General features: G+C 42.7%; 2 non-coding genes across 2 annotated transcripts; both read left to right on the top strand.

Moving 5' to 3' along the window:
• Positions 1–4,120: 4,120 nt before the first annotated feature.
• Positions 4,121–4,232, top strand: trnal-caa. Its single transcript has 2 exons — positions 4,121–4,158; positions 4,187–4,232. It is a non-coding gene; the product is annotated as a tRNA-Leu (tRNA).
• Positions 4,233–4,502: 270 nt separating this feature from the next.
• On the top strand, positions 4,503–4,575 carry trnak-cuu. Its single transcript has one exon. It is a non-coding gene; the product is annotated as a tRNA-Lys (tRNA).
• Positions 4,576–5,724: the final 1,149 nt, after the last annotated feature.

Genomic DNA, 5,724 nt, shown 5'->3' with positions numbered 1-5,724 from the left:
AGACTTTAACGCCAGAGTCCCAGACATTTACACAATTCGGTAACTTTTATGTTGATGTCTGCACGGAGACCATTTTTGCTGTAGAGGCTTCTGGTTTGAATTACAAGCAAAGAGACTGAGAAAGTTATGTTTTTGGGCAAACATCTAATGGAAAGCCTTAGCTACCCAGAGAAATCAAAGTGTAAATAGCCTGTATTTCTTTTCTAACTACGTCACTGTTACATCAGATGAAGGTGTGGATACAAACCTTTTAACAGATTTTGTAGCACGAGAACTCATTTTTGTTCAACACACTGAAAACACTCAAACTTTGACCTTAATTAAATGTATTATGTCATCAGATTTCACATAACTTTATTAGGTTAGTTGAAAGCAATAATATAAAAAAATATTTGGTTCAACTTAATATTTTTGCTTTCAACTAACCTATACAGTTGACTTAATACATTTAGTTAAAATCAACGGTTCAGTTTTCTCAGTGTATCATTGTAAAGGGAAACCACAACCTTTCCTATCTGAAACCAAATACTGAGCTAAACTTTTAAAAACAACCGTCTTAACAAATTAGAATTATTTGTATGTGAAAGTATTTTTTAGGACATAGGGTTTGAAGATATATGAACAGAACAGAGGGAGACGGTAAAGCTGGGGCCCTCAGGGAGACGGACATCGTTTCAGCTGCTGTGTGTGTGTGTGTGTGTGTGTGTGTGTGTGTGTGTGTGTGTGTGTGTGTGTGTGTGTGTGTGTGTGTGTGTGTGTGTGTGTGTGTGTGTGTGTGTGTGTGTGTGTGTGATACAGGGACAGGTGAGCATCTTTCTGTTTTACCTGGGCTACATCTCAATTTCCCATAATCATTCAGCCTCCCTCTCCATCAATCTTGTGTGTCTTAAGATCGACTGAAGAGTGTGTGTGACCCTATGCTTGAGAATGGGTGCTTGCGTGTGTGTGAAGTTGGATTTTATCAGTATGATGCTACACTGGATACATGTGTATCTGTGTTTTAGCATTTGTTTGCGATCTGTTTCAGTCTTTATATTTATCAGTGTTTGTGTGTCTGAGCCTGTGTGTGTATGTGTGGGCATAAGCTATCCTTCGCTCTGAGTGTGTGTGTGTGTGTGTGTGTGTGTGTGTGTGTGTGTGTGTGTGTGTGTGTGTGTGTGTGTGTGTGTGTGTGTGTGTGTGTGTGTGTGTGTGTGTGTGTGTGTGTGTGTGTGTGTGTGTGTCTGCCACAAGCCCCAGTGAGATCCAGCGAGCATGACGGAGAATGACAGGTTGATTTATGGCGAGGCTATAAGTAGAATGACTACTGCTGGAGTGTGTGTGTGTGTGTGTGTGTGTGTGTGTGTGTGTGTGTGTGTGTGGTGTGTGTGTGTGTGTGTGTGTGTGTGTGTGTGTGTGTGTGTGTGTGTGTGTGTGTGTGTGTGTGTGTGTGTGTGTGTGTGTGTGTGTGTGTGTGTGTGTGTGAGGGAGGGAGGGAGGGAGGGAGAGAAACATGGCAGAGAGGGAGGCAAAAAGAGAGGAAAGATGGGGAGAGAAAGAGGGAGCAATGGGGGTGATGAGAGAAATGGGGAGAGCTGAACGACAGAGCTAAAGAGAACAGTAAAAGCTGTATAGAAAGTAAAAGAAGGAACTGATAGGGATTGTGGAAGTGGGATTAAGATGCCTATTTGAATATTCCTAAGAATGACAGACAGATAGAAAGGAGGAAATATGACCAATCTGCAAGCTGCCACCAGTATGAAACGATGAATAAAAGATCCAGACAGAGAAAGTTTACTTGTTGTTTGTGAAGGAGCCCCTGTGAGTCGGTTTAATGACGAGCAGCGCCGGCTCCGCTCACGGAGAGCAACATTCTGCCAGTCTCAATAGGAAAATAACATTATCTCCACAATTACATTTACATGTTTAGACATTTAGCCAATGTTGTTTTGCAGAACGACATACACGGAGTGCAAATGAGCTTCAATTCCCAGATCAGCAACAACGCAGAGCGAACAATATCCAGGAGAACGTTCAAGAGCTCCAATGGAGGAGGGGCTGCTCGACGCAATTTCGTTTAACACTGTTTTATTATAAGCACTTTGTTGCAGCAGATGTGATGTAAGTGTAAAATGGGAAAGTTCCTTTTAAATTAAGTGTTTCAGGCCCTTATGCTACCGAATAAAAAAAAGTATATCATCTATTACCACCACTTAATTAAATGCATTAATGTGAGATGAAAATTCAAATGTCGTTAAATCAATATTTTTAAGTTGCTAACATTATTTAATGAGTTGTGTTGACATAATGATGCTGGATTTAATGAAAGTAGCTAATACCAATAATTATAAAACTCTTATTTCACTTTATATAAATGATACGGCCGGTGAACATGTACTTTTCTCTGACACATTACTGACCTTTGAAAAACCAACCTGTGACGGTGTGTGTGTGTGTGTGTGTGTGTGTGTGTGTGTGTGTGTGTGTGTGTGTGTGTGTGTGTGTGTGTGTGTGTGTGTGTGTGTGTGTGTGTGTGTGTGTGTACTTTGTGTATCAATGGATCTACTGTGAACAAAGACAATGAATATGGTCTCAAGGAGGTCATAATACTTTGACCAGACAGTGAACCAGTGAAAGTCTGTTGTACCCCTCAGATTTGATTTGTCAATTTACAACAGAGCTTTATTTTGACATGTCAGAGATAAGAAGATGGAGGCATGCATCCAATCACAGTGGAGCTCTTAATTTGAAACAGCAGACGCTTATGTATTTAATGGCTTAACCCAATATGGACTGTTCGGTTCAAATTGTAAATGTTATCATGAGATTCACCAGGCTTAAAGAGCAGTCTGAAACACACACACACACACACACACACACACACACACACACACACACACACACACACACACACACAGTGACCTGAGTTTCATAGCCCTTTTGGTTGCCAGGTTGTCATGGGAGCAATTGTTCTGGCAGGATCTGTGTGTGTGTGTGTGTGTGCGTGCGTGTGTGTGTGTGTGTGTGTGTGTGTGTGTGTGTGTGTGTGTGTGTGTGTTTTACTTCCAAATCAGTGCCACAAACTATTTCTGTTTTCATTTGTGTTTTGCATATAGGAAACTGTTCTCATCTCCCTGCCCTCAGGTGAAATAAAAAAGTGAGAGAACGTCGAAGAAATCAAGAAAAGCAGTAATGAGCGTTTTCATGTACGAGAGCGAGGAGGGTGGAGGGAGGAGTGTGAAATATATGAGGGCGAGAGGTAGACAGTGAGAGGGAGAGAGAACAGTCTTTGATCTCTCTCCTGGTGGGAGCTGGTCCTGGCATGCAGCCAGAAAACCCCACGGTGCACACACACCAAACACACACACACTCGTATTAAGGTCTAGCTGGCCTGCTCCAGGGCTTTGTTGATTATTTCTGCTGGGAGGATCAAAGACGTCTAACCCCCCTCCTCCATCCTCCATCCATCTATCCATCCACCTTTCACATATCTGTCTCTTCATCAATCCATCTGTCCAGGCACTCATCAGTCTCTGCATCCATTTCTCTATCCGGTAGATAGTTAGGTAGAAGTTCATAGATAGACTTTATTGTGCATAGAGTTACTTCTTTCAATAATGTAGTTGTCAGGATGGCAGAGCAGTCTAAGGCGCCAGACTCAAGGACTGGCTCCTTCCTGCGCAAAGGGACTTCTGGTCTCCACGTGGAGGCGTGGGTTCAAATCCCACTTCTGAGAGTGTTTTACCTGCAGGTTACTCTGTCGCCATGGTGAGCAGAGGTCTTTCAGGGTGTATTTACCCCAAGCTTGTTTGGATCAGTTGTTTCGAAACCTTGAGCCCTTCACTTTCAGGCTGGCTTCATTCGGGTTAAAGTGAACGAAGCTAGCTCACCCTTAGATGCATGCCACAACAAGGTCGCCTAGAATGGTTTGTCGTGGCTTTCCTCAGAACGAACTTTTGACCCCTTCGTTTGCATGCATAAAGCAACCGACCCTTCCTACTGAACAAAAAACCCTTATAATACAAATCTATGATGAATAGATCAATGGGTGTTCTTTATCTAAGTAACCAATGTGTCTGTAAACTTTTAGTTTAGTTTTAAAAAAGGCATCGTAAACTTTAGGTAGAGTTATTGGTTTTATGTCAGGATGGCCGAGTGGTCTAAGGCGCCAGACTCAAGGTTGACTCCTTCCTGAGTAAAAAGGGACTTCTGGTCTCCACATGGAGGCGTGGGTTCAAATCCCACTTCTGACAGTGATGTTTAACTGCAGGTTACATCCCTTTCATTATGCGATACCGGTACCTATTCTTTGGTTTTTGTGTAATAAAAAAGGGCCCTTGGACATGAACTCGTAGCACACAGACTGAGCAAAATCATGACAACATAGGAAACCACATTGATGTAGGGTGTCCAATATGTATTTGGTTTGAAACGCTACTCTCCTCAACAAACATGGTGTTTGCTGGGCTCGATAGATATGTTCACAGTACCAAACAGCATGGCCTATTTTAGCATTATTGCTAGCCCGGCTAGCTCAGTCGGTAGAGCATGAGACTCTTAATCTCAGGGTCGTGGGTTCGAGCCCCACGTTGGGCGGTAGTATTTTAGGGTGTATTAATCCTAGATCATTCAGACCAGTTTTTTCGAAACCTAGAACTTTTCACAAAGCCAGTTCAACAGACCCTGGATATGTTTGAATTATCTGGGTTAACTAACCCTAACAAACGCGAAGTCGCTAAACTGGTTATCAACGCTTGTAGTTGATAATGCTGGTTATCTGTCTGGGTTTCTCTGTCCGGTTTTCACGTGAAAGGGGCGGGGTTAGCAACATTTGATCAATCACAAACATGGACAAGCTTACTGACAGCGCGGGTTCAAATCCCACTCCTGACAGAGATTATTACCCCTGTAGTTTTGATGACGATACAGACATGTGTTGAGCTGATGGGTCTTCCTTTAAGTAATGTTTTCTCTTTCCACTATGCAGTTATATAGTAAAGATAATTATTTTACAGAAGCCCTATTGTACCTTTTGGGGTTTTCTCTTTCCTGTAGTCTGCTATAGGTTTTTGTTCCCTCCAGAGGCAGTTTCTACATACTCCCCCCCCCCCCCCCCCCCCCCCCCTGCCTGAAACGCCTCCATAGATGAGAGTAACGCATACGATTAAACTCTAAATTGACGCAGATCATCGATGTCGAAAGACATTTTTTAATAGTTACCTGTCTGACAATCATTATTGGGCTTCTTGTAGATAAAAAAAATTGTGATTGCCGAAAACTTCAGAATCTGTATTTACCGCCATTCAAATGACTGCGAATGTCTTCCCCCAAAAGTGGGCAAGGCCATAATTTCTCCCGGAAGTGACGCATGTGTTACTCTCATCTATTGGACTCCTTTGTTTACTGCCGGGAACAAGTGAAATCACTACGTAACAATCTTTTGGATAACGCTCCAACACATTTTACGTGATAGGCTAAGCGGTTGACCAATCACAAGAGAGCCAGCCAGCCGACCTATCAGAGCAGACTGGGCTCTGGTTTCAGACAGTGTGAAAAGAGGTGCTGCAGGCAGTATGAAAAAAATAAAGAGCTTTTTGAACGTTAAAGGTCCCATGTCATGCTTTTCCGGTTATTACCCGTCCCCTTGTGTGTTATGTAGCTTTTTCTGCATGTAAACGGTCTGCAAAGTCACAAACCCTCAAAGTACACCCTGTAGCGGGTAAAACTCTAACACAGAAAAGACCT

The sequence above is a fragment of the Trematomus bernacchii genome, unplaced genomic scaffold (genome assembly GCF_902827165.1).
Source record: "Trematomus bernacchii unplaced genomic scaffold, fTreBer1.1, whole genome shotgun sequence".
Classification (NCBI taxonomy): Eukaryota; Metazoa; Chordata; class Actinopteri; order Perciformes; family Nototheniidae; genus Trematomus; species Trematomus bernacchii.
Note: the sequence above shows the minus strand (reverse complement) of the source record. Positions and strands in the feature narration are given on the sequence as shown.